General features: G+C 37.6%; 1 long non-coding RNA gene across 1 annotated transcript in view; it reads right to left on the minus strand.

Annotated features, from left to right (window-relative positions):
* Positions 1 to 2402: 2402 nt before the first annotated feature.
* Positions 2403 to 20271, minus strand: part of LOC128312430 (uncharacterized) — a 55168-nt gene continuing 37299 nt past the window's right edge. The window contains exon 3 of the long non-coding RNA XR_008291749.1: positions 2403 to 3333. This is a non-coding gene — a long non-coding RNA (uncharacterized LOC128312430). The remainder of the gene's footprint in view (positions 3334 to 20271) is intronic.

Consider the following 20271-nt stretch of genomic DNA (forward strand, 5'->3'; position numbering starts at 1 on the left):
CTCAGTGTAGCGCTTTCTATCTACAGGTCCTGTCCTGATGCTTTAATAAAAACACCTTTTTGCACCAATGACATCTCAAGAATTCTTTTTTGGTCATCAGTTCTGGACTCTCACCACCACTCCAAAACCGCATCAAGGGGAATGTCAGAGGCATAATACTGCATCATACTGCAGGGTGAAATAATTCAGCCAGTCACTAAACAAATAAATAGGCAACTAAAAATAGCAAGTCCTAGAAGGGGAAAAGGGAACCAGGACCCAGAGTTGTTACATTATATTACCTAAAATGCCCAGTTCCCAGTAAAAAATTACAAGACATGCAAAAAACACAGGAAAGTATGATCCATATGCCAGGGGGAGAAAAGCTGGCAATAGAAACTGCCTGTGAGAGCAACCAGATGTCTAACAAAGATGCCAAAGTAGTTATTATAAACATGTTCAAAAAATTAAAGAAAACTATGATTAAAGAAGAGAAAGTATGATGGCAATGTCACTTCAAAAACAGACTATCAATAAAAAGATATACATTATTTTTAAATGCAAATTATAGAGATTAAAGTGCAACAACTGGACGATTTAAAGAGAATGCAGAAGTGAGACCACAGAAATAATGGAGTAGTGAGCTCCAAGATTTGGTCTTTTCACTGAAGCAAAAACTGACTACATAAAATTTTCTGAACTCTAGAATCTAACCAAACACAGCAACCAGGAAAGTGTTTAATAAAGAAAGAAGCAACTAAATTTCTGTAAGAAAACATATGGCATCTTTTTTTCAGTTTTATTGACATTTGGTTGATGTGCAACACTGTATAAGTTCAAGAGGTACAACAGAATGATTTGACATATATATTGTAACATGATCACCACAATAAGTTTTGTTAACAACCATCACCTCATATAATTACAAAAAAAAATTGCTTTCCTTGTAATGAGAACTTTTAGGACTTATTCTTTTACTCTTTTAGTAACTCAAATATACTATATAGCAGTGATGTGGTTTGAAGTGTTGAAGTTCAGAGCCGACAGCTAAGAAAGAGTTCTTGAGACATCTTTGGTGCAAAAAGTTGATTTTATTAAAGCATGGGGACAGGACCCCATGATGCACTGGGGTTGTGAGGAGTGACTGATTATAAAAGATTTTCTATCCTATGTAGTGGAGGGTGATGCTAGGGCTTCAGGAAATTGAGTCTATAGGTTTCTGGAAATTTTGCTATTCATAAAATTGCTTTTTTCCTTATAAATCATTAACACAGTTGTAAATTGATGGAGATTCATATCCTGCATGACTGTGATCTGTATCAGCTAACCATTTGTTTTTCCTTTTTCTTTGTTCTTGGACAGCCAGAAGTACCTGAGGAATGTCACACATATCCCATCTGGGGTTACAGGTGAGGGTTGTTAGCTTGTGCTTTGTCCTCAGCTTGCCTTTGTTTCCCACATCAGCAGTGTTAACTATAGTCATCATGTTGTACATTGCATCCCAGTAATTATTTACCTCATAACTGGAATTTTCCACCTTTTGACCACCTTCATCCAATTCTACCTCCCCATGGTGGCATTTTTATTACTTGCCTATCATCCCCAAACTTCCAACTTGCTAGTGACCATGGAAATGAAGACCCACATTTCTTGTGTGGCTTGCTGCTGTTGGAGGGAAATGTGGACCTTGTTCTCAAAAATTAAGGCTGTGTGTTTTGCAGTGTCTGGTAGTTTCTCAAGGGACCAGTACAGAAGCTAACTTTTTACCTGCTTTGAGTTAGAGCAAGGTCCTAGAACATACCCAGTGAAAGCATACACTATCCATAACCACCAGGGAAGAGATGAAGGACAGGGCAAAGAGCAAACATGGCTCTTGGAAATAGTAATATCACAAAAAAGACTTTGCCTGGCAGTACCCAAACTTCCAGCCTCCAGGTTTACATGACATGAGATTAGGGTTGAAGTTCAAGTCAGGTATTTGTAACTGTATGTTTTGGTACTCAGTACTAGCAAAATCTAACACCTACTTAAAAATTATTAATATAACTCTTAATTACTGAGCTTAAGTTGGCTCATTTCCTCTTAGCAATAACTTTTTAGTGCCTAATGGCTTAATAAATATCCAAATTTATCTGTGAGCAGGAGTAATAGATGAAGTTTAGGAGAAAGTGTCCCAGGCAAAAAAAAAAAAAAAAAAAATCACATGCAGAGGTCTAAAGGCAACCCTACATTGACACAGGAGAAGTCTCCACAGAGAGGAGGACACCCTCCACCCAGGAGGACAGAAGTACTAGCACATCTGCTGAGTTTTCTATTACATCTAAAGAGCTATGCTTTACTTATGTAAAATAGGATTCATAATAAGATTTGTACATAGCAAATACATACTCAAAATGTACGACTGGCAAAAACATACAGAACAGTATTTTATTGACAAGGGTTCATGATTAAAAGAATTTGGACACTAGAAGAAAGAGTACAGACGTGGAGGCAAAGTACAGCAGGCAAAAGACAGAGTAATAACCAACAGCCTTCCAACCATTTTAAAGTTGTGTTTTATCTAAAGGGTAATTGGATGTAACTGAAGACATTTTAACCAGGGAGTGAGTGGCATGACAAAAGTTTTCATTTTAGAAACATCTCCGGCACTTGTGTGGATCATGAATTAAACAATGCAAAGCAGGGATCATCTAGATACTGTTTTTGTTCTTTGGGCAAGAGATGATGGTGGTCTGGATCACTAATGGAGAGTAGGAGGTGCAGGAATTCAGTCTTGAGGTAGATTGGACAGACATGCCCAAAGCTTAGATGTGGAAAGGGGTATAAAGGAACTTGAGATGGCTCTGGGTCTGATTGGGCTGTAGAGAGGGCATTACAGACAGAGATGGAGAATGGAAGACGAGAAGTGTGTTGTGAGGTGCCCAGGAAACAGCATAGATTTCAATTAGAGAGTTGGCATTTTGAGTGAGGAGCACAGGGAGGCCTAAGCAAGATTAACTTGGGAGTCAATAGCAGACTAGGTGATAATGGAAGCCATGTGAGTGAATGGCACATTGAGGGGGAAGTATACAGAGAGGCAGGTGTGGGAACCAAACTTGGAAAACTGCTAGATCCAGGGAAAGGCTTCCAAAGCTGCCTGTGTTTAGGGCTGCTGATGAGGCTTCTGTCTCTGCCAAGTGAGCAGATTCCCTCTCCTGGGATCTGCCTCTTACTTCTTATGCTCAGAGTCTCACAAGGTTGGTTGTGCAAACTGTTCTTTCATGTTCTCTTCATGAGAACCCACCACCAGCGCTGGAGAGGATGGCTGGTGTCATTCCATTTCCTTTGCTCACCTCAGTTTCCTCTTTTAGATTCCTATGGGAAAAAAAAATTCCTCCTCTTTTAAACCAAAAGAGAAGACCTTAAGAATATAAAGTAATGAAAATGCCATATTCTCAGGAATCCCCTGACCCACCTACCCCATAGAAGGCCCAATTATGGGTTCAGCTCTGATATGCTGCTTTCTGCATATTAAATATTCCTTGGTAAGAAATACAGCACACTACACTGCTTCATCACTGCCACCTCATAGCCTCATGAGGCACGGGAGCACTGAGTACCATTTTCTTCCATGACAACAACAACACAACAAATTAAACCTTTTCCATTTTATAGGATACATTGCGGTGCAGTAGGAAATACACTTTGGCTGAAGCAGGAGATCTAGATTCTTGCCCTAGTTATAGTAAGTTAGCAACTACATACCTTTTGGTAATTCCTTCATTTTACCTGCACTTGCTGTAATGAGAGAGTTTATGAGGCCAGTTAATGAGAGTTTATGAGGTTTTTCAAAATTCAGGTGGAGTTCTGCAAGCCCTCAGGGACCAGGGAGTGACAAGGCTCTGAGCAGGAGGGACCCGGACTCATCATCCCTGCTATTCAGAATGGTATGAGATACCTCTAGTTCTTGAGGTCTTGATTAATCTTTTCCTAATATTCTTAGCTATAATTACCATGATTTTTATTATGAGATATTGAGAAAGAGAGAAGTCCAATACATCTTGACAGTGACATTAGAAGCCAGCAGACAGAAAAATCAAAGTTTCCCAAGTGCAGTTAGGCTTTAGTACCATTTACCACTTATATTTTGCTCCTTTGCTGAACTCAGAGTCTACATACACAGACAGGTAACAGGGATATTTTAATGGCTCTTGGAAATGGTAATATCACAAGAAAGACTTTGCCTGACAGTTCCCAATCCTCCAGTATCAAGTTAACATGCGAAGAATTGAACAGGCCTTTACCAAAGGAAAGGTTCGTGGAGGTTCATGGAGGAAAAAGTGCCTGCAGCAGCAAAAATGAAGGCAAAGCAGCCCAGCTGTGAGCTGCAGGCAGTGCCCATGCCTGTGGACTCAGCCAGCAGTTTTCCACATGGCAGTGCAGGTGCACAGCAAGGCTTTCAGATACTCAGGTTATGTAGAGGAAATACCTTTTATGTGCTCATTCATTTCTTTCTATGTTTCATGCTGCCCTTCATGTTAAAAAGTAACGATGCTGTCCCAGGAGCCAAAGGGTATGCCTGTATATATCGTGCATGATTTTCTAGGGGCCTGTGTCACAAAGGCAGCCGAAGCTCTACTGCTCTTGGAAAGAAAACACTTACAAATTTTGTGTCCCTGGCACAAGGCTCAAGCCAACTGGATTTAATAAGCTAGACACTGGTCCAGTAGACAAGCTAGGTGAATTTCATTGAGAACATGTCTAATTCTGACTTTTATTAAAAAGAAAGAACAGCTGAAAGTCACAATTTCAGAAGCAAGTAATTTTTATTTTATTCCTTTGGGTTAAAATTACCACCCATACCACCAATCTCTGCATATTAAATATTCCTTGGTAAGAAATACAGCACACTGTCTCTGAGTCTCAGTCTCTGAGCTGAGACTCAGAGGGATGTAACTGACATGGTCTAGCTAATAAATTCATTCAAGAACATCCTAGCTTATTGCTCCACAAAAATATTCTGAATGTGGTGAAGCTAATTTTAAGATCTTGGAAGGATGCTTGTATTAATTTACTAACAGTGTTTGTATGCATGCAGATGTAAGAAAACATGTATAAAATAAAATTGTATAAATATTATGGAATATCTCAAACAAAATGGACCTGTTTGAGCATCATTTTGTAAAAAGTGTTCTTACCTTACCCATTCAGTTGAGGCACTGGCATTTAGTGAAACCACCTTGTTCAGACACTGCGCTCACCATCCATTTCTTCATCAACACTTGTTAATATCTAACATTCTTAATATAACCGATATGGCACATTACAAACAATATTTGGATGCATTTCTAGTAAGATTTTTGTAATTATTCATTAACCCATCTTCAGGATAGTGGTGAAATATTAGGATTATCTGACATTTCATTGCTCTGTCCACACCCTCACCTTTCTTTCTGTACCTGGTGCTCTTCTGGTCCATTCAGACCTCCCACAATGGGACACATCAGACATGTCACTCCTTTACATCTCAACTGATATTTTATGCACAGAGATTTTGGCTCCTCTCTGTTTGCATCTGCTCAAAGTACAGTTTTTAAAATTCAGAGACCACTACCCCAACTGAGCAAATTTCTAATATATCTACTGCTCAAATTACTTCTAATCTTTTTGCCAAATAAAGATTTGCTAAAATGCTAGTGATTAATTCCCTTTCAAAGGAGATGAATTCTGCCAAATGCTCCTACTGAGTGCCTTCCTTCTATGAATGTCTGAAACCTATGACAATATAGTATTTTGAGATTTAATGGTTTCATACCAGTACCTCAAAGGGAAAATGCAATGACATGGATAATTCAAAATAGCACCCATATTTGATTTGAAATATGTTGTGCAATTTTATTCCAACAATAACCTAGCTGCTGCCTTAACTAATTTGGTACTAAAGCCAATATTAAATTAATTTTCACACTTTGACCATAAGAAACCCTTTTATCTTCTCACTCCTATACATATTTATTCAAATTCAGTTAACATCTCTCTCTGGGTGTGTCTATTTTGAAATTCTTTTTCTACAAGTGATATGGGGAGAGGCAGAAATGCAAATCTTTCTGAGCATGGGAGTTAATCAACATTACAGATACGCTGGGGTCCACTTCACTCCTCCGTGCCCTTTTCTGCTCTCCCAGAGCCAACTACCAGGGGTTCTGCATTGCAAGACTCCAAGAAGCACCATTCCTGTTACATTGAATGGGAGTTCCACTGCAAATGAAGTCATGTGAATGGTGCTTCTTGAAGTTGTGCAAGACAGTGCAGACTTTTATTCCATTAATATTTTTGTATTGTTTCACTTTTTACAAATGTTATATCAATAGTAACATAGTAAACATATTTTTCAGTAACTTTGTTTGCTTGTATTAATACCAGTAGGTATAGATCATTCACTTCACCGCTGTATTTTATTCCATTGTATGAATAAAACAATTTGTCTATTATCCTATTGCTTTATATTTAGGTTGCCTCAAATTGTTCACTATTATGAGAAATGCTTCTATAAATATTGCTGTGTAAGTCTGCTTGTGAACATGTAAGAGTTCTTCTGGAGCACACAGGGTGGGCTCACTTTAAATTAACTGGAAAATGCAAATTTATTTTCCAAAATGATTGTGTCAAGTTCTAATTCCATCAGCAATGCATGAAAATTCCTGTTTGCCTGTATCTTCATCAATTCATGGTATCTTCAGACTTTCATCAGTTTGACTGGTATCAAATGTCTATCCTGATGACTAATAAGGTGGAGTAGATTTTCATGTTTGTTAACCATTTGTGTTTCATGAAATCTTACTGATGACACTTACTCATTTTATTGGTTTGTCTTGGATTCTTTGGGATTTTTCTATGTAGACACCGATAAAATTTGCAAATACATCTCTTATTCTTTTCTCCTCTTATTTCTCTGGCTAGGACCTCCAGTAAATTGGTGAAAAGAAGCAAAGATTGAGGAATTACTTATGCTTTTCTTAACTTTACTAGGAATGCTTTTTAAAATGTCACCAGTATATTTATTTTTCAAAAATAGCCTTTTATCAAATTGAAGATATTCTTCTTTTGCCTGGTTTCCTAACAGTATCTTTATCATTAATGAATGTTGAATCTTATATAATACTTTTTCAACATCTATCACATAATCATTTTTCCTCCTTTAATTTATTAATGTGGTATATTATATTAATAGATTACTTAATAGTGAGCTATATTTTCAAACTTTTACATGCATTATATCAATTATGGCCATATTTATAAAGTCAAAATATGTTGTTTGACCAAAGACTTATCCTTGAATTAGATTTATATATTCAAAATTATTTATAATGATATAATTTAATATATATTGCATGAACAAACTTTAACAAATTTTATGAGAAATGGGAGCAGTACCAAAAAACCAAAATTCAATATATGTGGCTTCCATAAGTATTCCCATTAAAATAATGGAAAAGAAGGAAAAAGAAGAAATTCTACATGTAATAATTAGTTGGCTACTTCTTTACATACATTTAGTGATGGTTTTTAATCTATTTTGTGCAGACCCATGTTTGCTACACATGAAGCAGTTTGAAGCTAGAAGAGATTTGTGAAGCTAGAAGCTAGATTTATGATATCAATCTCTTGTGGATATTACTATATGGTCATTAAAGAAATAGCAAGCAACTGTTATTTATTTTGCCAGTATGTGTTGCATATTTAAAATCTAACTATTCTTCAGAAAGTATTGCTGAGAAAGTAATCATTATTCTTCTCTGCAAATCTACATACATGCTCCCTTATTGACATTAAGTGTAGTTTGTGCTATAATTGAAATTTTTGGTTGTATATTAAGTCTTTAGGAGCCCTTAAATATGTATATACACTCATGCAGTGAAAGTATAGCTTTCTTCACATTTCCTAATGTCTAAAGGTCAGACTTTAACCATGTTCCCAGAACTTTGCCCAAAATAGGGATTACAGAAGGCAGGAGACCCACAAAAGACTAAGTACACCCTCAAGAACAGTGCATTTCTCTTGATTTGGGGGGATTATTAATAAATTTACCTATTTTAATTCTTTAAGAAAGTTCTATGTTGGTAGAATGTATGCCACATGTGAGATGACAAATTCTAAGAGCTCATAACATGTTAAGACTCTTTGTTTTATCTGTTCCTAATTTATCCTTCCCAATTTTCTAGCAGCCTAGCAGTCTGGGGGTTGTTGAATGGGGATAGAACATTATATGGCCTCTCCCAGCCCTTGCTGAAGAATGAAAACTTCCCCCTGCTTCTTTATAACAGCCTGCCTCTTTGATGATACTCAACTGAAAAGAGCTGGGGCACATGGAAAACTGTCCCAATACCAATAAAGCTAAAATGATCCAATAATTTCATAGAATATACCTAGAAGTGGTAAGAACTTCCTTTTTCAAATAGGAAAATACTGTCATGACAAGTGATAGAGTGATTCAGAATTCACACTACTGGGTTCAAATCCAGATCCATGTTTACTATTTATATAACCTTGGACAAGATATTTACTTTAATTAGATTTCATAATTCCACCAGTTATATAGGGACAGTAATGTTACCTACCTCAGAGGATTTTTGTGAGAAATAAATAAGACAGAGCTTATTAATACTTAATAAGTGTTAATTGCTATTATTGTTGTTGTTTTTGTTGTTGTTATTTTCCTTCCTCCTCCAGTGTGAGAAGACAAGTAGGTAAAGCTTTTTAATTAATTAATTAATTAATTATGTCTCTAAGAGAGAGAGCACAAGCAGGGGAGAGGGGCATAGGGAGAGAGAGACAGAGACAGAGAGAGTATCTTAAGCAGGCTCCACGCTCAGCACAGAGCCTGATGTGGGGCTCAATCCCATGACCTTGGGACCATGAACTGATCTGAAATCAAGAGTCAGGTGCTCAACCAACTGAGCCACCTGGTGCTACTGATAAAACTTTTTAACCACAGCATAAAAATGCTCTGCTTAGCTTAATGTTTCCTTGTCTGGTACTCTCACTATATACAGCCTTTTCTTTGCTCACCTTCCCCGTGCTTTTAAACTCTAACTCCAAACATGTAAAAGTACTTCTAACTTAAAAGCCCATCTCTACACTCATTCTAACAATAAGCAAGAATTTAAGTCTAAAAAACCATGGTTTCAGCATAATGGGAAAACCACTTCTGCATGACCATGGCAAAGAAAAACCCAGTTCTAAAAATTTTGAGTGCTTTACTGAAAACTACTTGCATGCTTCTAAATATTGCCATGGCAGGTCTTTACTACAGCTCTAGATTTACAGATTGTGTTATTATGAGTTTCGCTAGTTTCTACTCCTAAAAACAATCCAAACAGGCACATTGATTAGTGCTTAAAAGTTCAGATTCTGGTGTCAGAGAGAGCTAGATTCATATCTGGGGAAGCCTGAGAAAATTATTTAAGTTCTTTGAAGCTTCATTTCTTTCATCTATAAAACTGAGTTAATACTCCCTCTTGATATGGCTACATAGTGATATAATGAGGATTTGATGAGGTAATGTCTTTAAAGCACTTAGCATAAAATACAACACATTTGTTGACTAGTACATAGTTAACAAATGACAGTATGGTTATTTATTATTATTTCTAACATTTCATATAATTAAACAGAGACTGAGGTTAAGCTATTAATTCTTAATCTTGGGCTGTGACCAAATATATTACAGAGGACATTCTGGAAGCATCATAAAAAAAATATTTAAAAGAAAGTTCAGGTATAGTGGAACAGGCTCCTAAAAACCAGCTCTCTAGCAGATCGCTATAAACTCTGGATACAATGTTTAAATACATTAAAGACCATGAAAATTGAACAAAAAGCAGGCATGCTTTGGAGAGAAGTTTTACCTTGGAGGAGGACACTGACACGAATGAGTCCCCATTTCTTTGGTTTTGATCTGAAGGACATCAGTCTCAGTGTAGTGCAGGATGATTCAAATTCTTAAGTAAAGCCTACCATCTTTCTGGCCTAAGGAACCAGTGAAGGGAGGTGTCATAGAGGAGATAAACCAGAAAAGACGGACCTCTAAATTTTAAGTATGAATCCTGCCCAAGCCTCGGTCTGACCCCTGAACCAAGCATATAGAGAAAAGACTGTACAGATTGCATATAAGGCTTAAAGAACTAAACAGGAATTTGAACTGCTAACACTACAGGTAATAAAGCATTTTCAGTTTGAGTCTAAGTGAGTTAACTGCATGCTAAACAAAATCATAAAAATCCTTTAGAAGAATATAATAAAAATCAAAGTCTCTACAACATAATATTCACAATTTCTAGGATCATGTCCAAAATAGATCAACATATGAACTAGGAAAATTTACCCTTAAAAAATAGGAGAAAAACAACTTTATATCTTCCCTTACACTCACTGAGACCCCTATTCTAGAAGATGAGCCCTCCTGAGGCAACTCTAACTGGACGTGTTAAACAAAAACTGTACTTTCTAAGCTTCTGCTGGTTCTGTATGGTTAAGAATTAGATTCAGATAGAAAGTAAATTTACTTAGAAGATCGTTATAATGGTCTATTTTATTGCTTATTGGTAATTTTGTTTTAACTTAAAAAAAAAAACTCAGGCAGGAAGAAGATTGAGCAAAAGAGAGCTAATAAGATCTTCACAACAAAGTTAACAACTATTTTGATTTTTCCAGCAGCAGCCCAAGGAAGAGGTGATCAGTCCAGGGCAAAGGTAATTAAGGGGAAAAGTTCAGGATTAGGAGGGTAAGAGTGGAACTTGACAAATCATAGCAGACAAGTTCTTAGGAGAAAGGGGTCAGTAAGAAATTTCCTTTTATAACAAAGATGGTCAAGGCCTTTAAAAGCAGAGATCACTTATATACAATTTCAAGTAGTTTCTTATTCTATAGCATGTGGTAAACTTCTCAGTTAGCCCAAATAATCCAGAAAAGCTCTACTAGTGAGGAAGGATTGAGAAGTCCACAAGAGCCAGAGCTCAGAAGGGGTAGCCACCAAAGGTTCGCAAATTCTCTGAAAAGCCTGAGAGTTTTTGATGTGTTGGACTTGCAACAGGATATGGAATGGGAAATCAGTGCTGTCTTATTAAATTCTGAGAGAAGGAAGATCCCCCAAAGCTGGAGAAATTAAAAGCACAGTTTATGAGAACATAAATTCCTACTGGAAAAAATATAATAGTTGCAAAACCAAAATACTTACTTTTTTTTTTTTTGCTTTAATAATATAAATGATGGTTTTAGTAGTGGGCTTTTCCCAATTTTCAATTTCATGTGATCTATGTAGAAAGAGCCTGTAATAGAAAACTTTATTTCTATTGAATTTTCAAAATCAAATATCTGCTTCTCAACCCTGACCACTAAGATACTAATGGTTATTGACCAGAATCCCCTGATGGTCTTCAAACCAGTCACCAATCATAGTCTTCTAACCCCAGCTACATATAAATATATTGTATTTACTTTTCACCAAGACTTGGAAAAGAAATAAACATCTCAGGAAAACTCAACCATGGTTGCTACGTTTTTTAAACTAAATTCCTCATGGTACAATAAAAGTAAGAATTTATAAGGAAAACATTCTCAATCATGAATTTTCTGGAGATACTTTCATGCTCTATGTTTTGAATTTTGATCTGAAATAAGAAACCCAGAATTCCAGAAACCACAGTCACCTGTTAACTAATAAGGTGAATAATTCTAAGAGGGCTTTGACTTGTAGCCTATTTTGCCAATTTTATACAAATATAGTTTTTTTCCCTAAGATCTCTCATAAGAATGATATTATTCATCTACAAAGCACACTGAAATCCTTACTTTGTAGGCATAGTCCTGTGAATGCAAAGTATCATTATAAATGATAAAGTAGTTCAGGGGTGCCTGGATGGCTCAGTCGGTTAAGCATCTGACTCTTAATTTTGGCTCAGGTCATGATCCAGGGTTGTGGGAACAAGCCCTGCATCAAGCTCTGTGATGTGGACACTGCTTGGGATTCTCTCTCTCCTCTCTCTCTCTACTCCTCCACCACTTACACGCTCTCTCTTGCTCTCTCTTAGATAAATAAAACTTTTAAAAAATAATAAAATAGTTAATAATGTAAACAAAATCATCATTCCTGACCTTCTGCCATTTGACTTTACAATGAAAGTATCACCGTACTTTTTCCTCATTTCTGTCTTTTCATTTCCCTTTCTGACCTATTAATGGACTTTAAACTTTAATATTTTAATGCTTCACAACCTGCCTCCAGGTTACTTAGCTCTAGGGAGATCATCAACTAGACTCTTCTAAGTACATAGGGACATCTGGATGAGTTTTCAATCATAATCCATTTGGGAGCAATGACAGTATTTGGTTCTCTGGACCAGTCTCAGAATTTATCCTTGCAACAACTTTGGTTATAAATGTAATGTACTTTCATCACCCAAAGTCAATTTCTTCCAGCAAATGGTTGGCTAAAGATCAAAGGTTCTAAAATTTGGTAATTTTCCTTAATTGGGGTTTCAGCCACATCACCAACAAATTTGAGCAATTGAAAATTGTCTTTTGAGAATTCATTTCAGGGAAAACAAAAGGAAAATCAATTTTCTTAAAATTACCCAGTGACTCAATAGAAGAAATGAGCTCGTCTTAAACAATTGGCAATAAATATAAGAATATTTTCTGAAGTTAACATAGAAAATTTTAGGTTGTAGAATGTATAATTGTACCTGTGTTCTTCTTAAACATTTTAATGCATGTAATCAGTGAAAAAGCTGCTGACCAGCAGACTCATATTGTATGTGCTTAAAGAGTACTAAAATTTTACTCTTCTAAAGAAATAAATCAATAAAATTCTCTTTAATTTGGAGAAAGAAATTCAATCTTTTGTACTCAGTGTTTTCACTGAAGAATATTTCCAGTGAATCTGGGCTTGTGACTACTCCTTACCAATAGAATATGGCAGGAATGATGCTATATTATTTGTAAGACAAATCCTTCAAAGTAATAGCTCCTGTCTGGCCTACTCTTTATGGGGATAAAATCCACTGGAACCAGCCTCAGTGCTGTGAGGAAGTGCCAACTAGCCCATGTTGAAAGTCCACATAGAAGGCCTACATGAAAAGGAAATGAGGCCCTCAGCCAAAAGCCAGCATAAAGCACCAGACATGGGGGCAAACCAACCTTCAGATAATTCCAGCTCAGCCTACCTGCCTGCCCAGACATCACTGAGCAGAGGCAAGCCAATCTTGTTATTTCTCATCTGAATTCCTGACCCACAGAATCCACGAACATAATAAATGGTAGTTTCACACTACTAATTTTGAAGATAATTTCTTAATTTTAAGTTAATTTATTTATTGTGAGAGAGAGATAGAGAAAGCAAGGAAGGGGCAGAAAGAGAGGGAGAGAGAGAATTCCAAGCAGACTCCACACTCTCAGTGCAGAGCCCGATGTGGGGCTCAATCTCGCAAACTGTGAGATCATGATCTGGGCTGAAAACAAGAGTCAGATGCTTAACCGACTGAGCCACCAGGCACCTCAGTTTAGAAATAATTTCTTATGCTACCATAATAACAGGAATAAGAGTGAAAAAGGCAGATATCAAAAAAAGGCACTGAAGAAGGATGCCAAGAGCTTGTGTCATGGAAGCCAGGGACACAATGAATAAGAATTCTTAGCAATGAACACTGAACAGAGGCCAAAGAGAGTGACAAATAGGGATTTTGCAAACAAAGTAAAAATGCCTTAGTGTCTGCTGGAGGAAAAACATACTCCAAGATTTTGAGGTATAATAGAAAGTAGGAAGTGGGGACTGTAACCAGAGGCAGAAGTTAAGATAGATTATTTATAGACAGAGGTAAATAGTTTCTATTTAGAAAGTTGGGGAGAAGTTGATGATAAAAAGTTAAGTGGGCATATGGGGTGTGGAAGCAGAAGATAGTGGAAAGTACAAGACAGATGGGTCATAAAAAGGAGAGAAGACACTTCTTCCTCTGAGAAGAAAAAATGAGAAAAGGATGAGTAAATAATTTAAAAATATTTTGAGAAAGAAAAGAAGGAAATCAAAGGAATTTATTTCAAGTAGCCTTTTTCCCTCTAGCAAAATAAGAAATAAACTTATCTAGACAGATCAAGAAGGAAGGAAGTGAATGCTGGAGGATAATGTATATATTTTTTCTTATTGTCCTCATTGTTTAGTTTACTGTCCTAATATTTTTTCATTATTTCTGAAAAATACCAAAAAATACTAAAACCAATTAGCTGGTAGAGTCAAGCCACCAGTAATGATTTTTCAGAACGCTTACTTCTGGGTTCCAGCTAAGTAATAAAATATTTTATTCCTTAGTTATACACTCTCTAGAAAATATATGTAACACACATACATTGATTGGAATATTATATAACAACTTTGTCTTTTCTCTTGTTTTAGTGTAAGGACAAGTTTTGTTATTCATTAATTTAGAGTGAGCTATTGTTTCCCCATCTCCTTATTCTAGAGAGAATTTAATCCAAGTTTATAAAAGCAAAGTAAAAACTGTTTATTCATCTCTCTTCCTTTCTTTACCACCACCTACTTTAATTTCAATATGTCCATAAGAACAAACACTCTCAGGTGCCTCGATGGCTCAGTCAGTTAAGCACCGGACTTCAGCTCAGGTCATGATCCCACAGTTTGTGGGTTTAAGCTCTGACAGCTCAGAGCCTGGAGCCTGCTTCAGATTCTCTCTCTCTTTCTCTCTCTCTGTCTCTCTCTCTCCCTTCCCCTACCCTCAAAAATAAACATTGAAAAAAAGAACAAACACTCACTGCTCCCCAAATTTGTGCAGACTACATCTTGCTTTCCTGATTCCAAATTTCCCTTTGGGAGAAGGCAGGAGTTATGAACAGCTCCATGCCTAGTGTCCCCACTTCTCCAGCCCTTTGCTCCTTATTTTGGTTTCTGCCATTCCTCTGCACTGCCTTTAACAAAACATCTTAGGTGCCTCACTACAGCTGCATCAGAGCATCCTTTTGGAGGCCTTCAGCATTATATACCTTACATAAGAGAACAAGAAACAGTCACAAAACTTTCTGACTCAGATCAACCAAGACAGAATTGGCAGTGAACTAGTGCTTCTCAACTCACTCAGATCTGACTAATCAATGAATCAGCCAGTGATCCAGGATTTGTGACCAATTAACATGGCAAGACTAGTCTGAATATTTGTTGAGATGAGTGGGCTGAAATATGGCATTTTATTGTGAACTCCTAGTTTACCTGAATTTCCACTCAGTTGTGTTATGTCAGCTATCACTTCCAAGCCCCACCCTGTCTGCCACTTACCAATATCAGAGCACCTACACTTGAAAGAGTGATTAGTTTTATTTAAGCATATTAGAACATTTAAGGATATTAGAGAATTTCAGATGGTCATAATAAATTCTAGTAACAAGTGAAATTTTGTCCCAAAATACACCTCCACCTACCTTCTTCACCCATTGCATGCCTTTACCATAGGATAATTATTTCCTTAAAAAGAGGTTACAAACATTCTTCTCAAAGCTAGAACAAGCAATCCTAAAATTTGGATGGAACGACAAAAGACCCCGAAAAGCCAAAGTAACATTGAAGAAGAAAACCAAAGCAGGCATCACAATCCCAGACTTTATCCTCTACTACAAAGCTGTAATAACCAAGACAGTATGGTATTGGCACAAAAACAGACACATAGAACAATGGAATAGAATACAGACCTCAGGATTGGACCTGCAAATGTGTGGCCAACTCATCTTTGACAAAGCAGAAAAAAGTATCCAATGGAAAAAAGATAGTCTCCTTAACAAGTGCTGCTGGGAGAACTGGACAGCAACGTGCAGAAAAATGAAACCAGACCACTTTCTTACAGCATACACAAAAATAAACTCAAAATGGATGAAGGACCTGAATGTGAGACAGTAAACCATCAAAACCCTGGAGGAGAAAGCAGGCAACAACCTCTTTGACATCAGCCACAGCAATTTCTCAGTTGACACGCCTCCAAAGACGAGGGATAAAAGCAAAAATGAACTATTGGGAACTCATCAAGATACAAAGCTTCTGCACTGCAAAGAAAACAATCAACAAAACTAAAAGGAACTGACAGAATGGGAAAAGATATTTGCAAATGACATGTCAGATAAAGGACCAGTATCTAAAATCTATAAAGAACTTACCAAACTCCACACACACACACACACACACACACACACACACACACACACAAACAAAAAACAAACAAACAAAAAAAAAACAAAACAGTGAAGAAATGGGCAGAAGACATGAATAGACACATTTCCAAAGAAGACATCCAGATGGCCAACAGACACATGAAAATATGCTCATCACTCATCATCAGGGAAATACAAATCAAAACCACACTGAGATAACACCTCACGCTGGTCAGATTGGCTAACAGAAGAAATCAGGAGACTATAGATGGTGGCAAGGATGTGGAGAAATGGGAACCCTCTTGCACTGCTGGTGGGAATGCAAACTGGTGTAGCCACTCTGGAAAACAGTGTGGAGGTTCCTCAAAAAAATTAAAAATAGAACTATCATATGACCCAGCAATAGCACTGCTAGGAATTTACCCAAGGGATACAGGAGTGCTGATGCATAGGGACACTTGTACCCCAGTGTTTATAGCAGCACTTTCAACAATGGCCAAATTATGGAAAAAGCCTAAATGTCCATCAACTGATGAATGGATAAAGAAGATGTGGTTGTGGTTTATATATACAATGGAATACTACTTGGCAATGAGAAAGAATGAAATCTGGCCATTTGTAGCAACATGGATAGAACTGGAGGGTATTATGCTAAGTGAAATAAGTCATACAGAGAAAGACAGACACCATATGTTTTCACTCATATGTGGATCTTGAGAAACTTAACAGAAGACCATGGAGGGGGGAGTTACAGAGAGGGAGGGAGGCAAACCATAAGAGACTCTTAAGGACTGAGAACAAACTGAGGATTGGTGGGATGTGGGGGAGAGAGGAAAGTGGGTGATGGGCATGGAGGAAGGCACTTGTTGGGATAAGCACTGGGTGTTGCATAGAAACCAATTTGACAATAAATTATATTTTAAAAAAATAAATAAAAGTATACAAAGTTGAGGCAGTTGTTCAATAACATTTCAGTGAGGTTTTTTTTTTTTTATCTCATTCATCTGTTTGCCTTGAGAAACAAGTTTTTCATGCTCTAAGTGACTTTTTAAGTCCTTCTCAACTCTATGTCTTCATATCACCAGGATGAATTTTAGTACCAAAAGGAAACTTTTGTCTAAATAATACAAAAAAAACTATATTTCATAAAATTTTCCTCTAAAAGAATTAATCAATCCAAATGTGGTACTATAAAAAATAAGAGGGCAGATTGTCCCTAATTTGTAAAAAAAAAAAAAAAAATTAAAAATAAGAGTAAAAAGAATCACACAAGTGAACACTTAAAGAAATATAAACAGCTACCAAGATTAAAAACACAGGTAAGTAACATGTCGGTATTATGTAAAAACAAAATATGGCATATAAAGTGCAGAATATGAGGAAGAGTCAGGAATGTAGCATGTTTATAACTCAGGTGAGGCCAAAATTCACCTCCAGGAATCAAATTTATAGACCACCTTCCATTATCAATAGCAATGGAATATAAAAGTTGGGTGAGCAGTTGTCCAGCTTTGCCTAGGACTGAGGGATTTCCCAGGATGATGGAATGTTTATGCTAAAACCAGAGTAATCTGGGCAAACCAGGGTGTCCTGATAGCCTGAAAAAGAGTCAGTAGAAATATATAAGCTTCAGCAATAACCTAAAGCCACTGACTTGAAAATTTGAGAGGTTTGGTTGTGACTCTTTTCCCTGTCCTATGGTGGTCCTGGCAGAGAAGCCAACAGAATATCGGCAGATTATAGGTCAGCAGGAAAACCAAAAGTCTACTTAGTCTGCAGATCACAGATCAGCATGCACACAATTAATACATGACTGTAAACACACAATTTCTAGCTGAGTGGTATTGTCCAATGAGGCAAATCACACACTTTGTCTAATGAGCCTAACATATTTGTTTGTCAGAAAAAAATAGTCACATTCATGTACTTACTTTCCGCCACCTAAGCTTTACACAAAAACAAATGGAAGTCACAGGAATGCATGCTGACAGCCAAGGTCCCCACAGCTGTTTGTGGGCCTAGATTCATTGCCATATCCTTTCATTGGATTGTACTGCTGGGCTCACCTGTAGCTAATCCCTGCAACTGTGCATCTGCAGCCTGACTCCTGTCAGTAGTCTTCACTTCTGTGCATGCACCTATGGGAAGACTGCAGCTGCATGAGTCATCACTGACAACCAGGAGCTGTAGCTGCCAGTGCACCAACAGTTGGTCATCAACCTTGTTGCTGGTCCTAGCCCTTGCCATTACATGTGTATCTGCAGTTGTCCCATGCCACTACACAGGCACCAGCAGTCAACCCCCACAACCAAGCATATGTACACACTACCAGTTCTTGCCACCACCACCAGTTACCCTGGTCCCTAGCCAATGGACCTGGTAATACCAGTGACATCTCTAACTGTCCTTCCTCCAACACAGATCTCACCAAGAATCACACAATTATAGATCTTTCAAGCCCCTGAAACTTAAGCTAACAAGGCATCACACACCCTCCAGGAATAGGAGCTGCCACATGCAGTACATTTGGTAGTACCAGTAGACTCAGGGTCACAGCATGCCCCAGCATGCCATTACCCATAGAAGAAGGACTTTTCTTGTCAAATTCAGCCCATAATGTGGGAAGAGGTTCTTCAAATGTACATACATCTACACAAGCCTGCAGAGATCATGAAAAATCAGGGAAACATGACATCACCAAAGGAACACAGTAAACTTTCAGTAACCGACCTCAAAGAAGTGGACATATTTGAATTGCCTGACAAATAATTAAATTTTTTAAAGATGCTCAGAGAGCTACAAAAGAACTAAGATAGAGCATTTAATGAAATCAAGAAAACTACAAGAACAAAATAAGAAGTTCAACAAAGAGATAAGAATTTTTTTAAAAAAATAAGCAAATGTCAGAGCTAAAGAATACAATGACTGAAGCAAGGAATTCAATAATAGAGCTTCAACAGGAGACTGTACCAAGGAAAAGAAAGAATCAATGACCTTGAAAACAGATCATTTAAAATTATCCATTCAGGGATACCTGGGTGTCTCAGTTAAGTGCCCGACTTCAGCTCAGGTCATGATCTCACACCTTGTGGGTTTGAGCCCCTTGTCAGACTCTCCAAGGACAGCTCAGAACCTGCAGCCTGCGTCAGATTCTGTGTCTCCCTCTGTCTCTGCCTCTCCCCTGCCTTTGTCCTCTCTCTTTAAAAAATAAACTTAAAAAAAAAGAAAAAAGAAAATAAAAGTATCTATTTGGATGATGAAAAAAGAAAAAGAATGGAGAAACCCTGTAGGACAACATTTGGGATACAATTAAGAAAAATAATCTGTGAATTATTAGGTTCCAAAAGGAGAAGAGATGGATAAAGAGGCAGAAAAAATATTTAAAGAAATAATGATTGAAGGGGAGGAGTTAAGATGGTAGAGTGGTAGGGGGACCCAATTCTTGCCTTGTCCCTTGAACATAGCCAGATAAATACCAAGTTACCAAGAAATCAATCTGAGGACAGAGAGAACAAACTGCATATCTAGAAGGAGAAAAACTGCCACATTGTGGAAGGTAGGAGTTGTGGAGAGTTGATTTGGGGGAGAAAAGAATTGCACATGCTATAGATGGTAAGGGAGCCCTGATCATGGAGATGGTAAGGGAGCCCTGATCATGAAGAGAGAGAGAGAGAGTGAGAGAGAGAGAGACAGGGAGAGGGAGAAGGAGAGGGAGAGGGAGAGACAGCAGACTGAAGGGGATTCCACAAGAAAAACACTTCTCCAAAACCATGACTGGGAAAAAGAGAGGGGCTGATTATCACAAGTTTTTACAGGCAGCAGAGCTCAAGTTTTGGTAGTCTGCACCAACACCAGTGTCAAGCCTGGCAGGTTTAGTGATGCTCTTGTGGGAAGGAGGGAAAAGGGATAACACATCTTGGTCTGAAGATCCCCTTTGTCACACCAGGAGACAGTTCCCCTTCTTGGAGCACATTTAGGAGAGGTGGCACTGCCTCTCAGGGGACAAAAAAAGGCAAAATTGAGCTGCACCACTAATTAGCATAGCAGCAAAAGCACCTCCTGAAGGCATCTAGCGTGGAAGCCAGCTTTTGGCTGCATTTTACCATACAC

Source organism: Acinonyx jubatus, chromosome D3, assembly GCF_027475565.1.
Source record: "Acinonyx jubatus isolate Ajub_Pintada_27869175 chromosome D3, VMU_Ajub_asm_v1.0, whole genome shotgun sequence".
Classification (NCBI taxonomy): Eukaryota; Metazoa; Chordata; class Mammalia; order Carnivora; family Felidae; genus Acinonyx; species Acinonyx jubatus.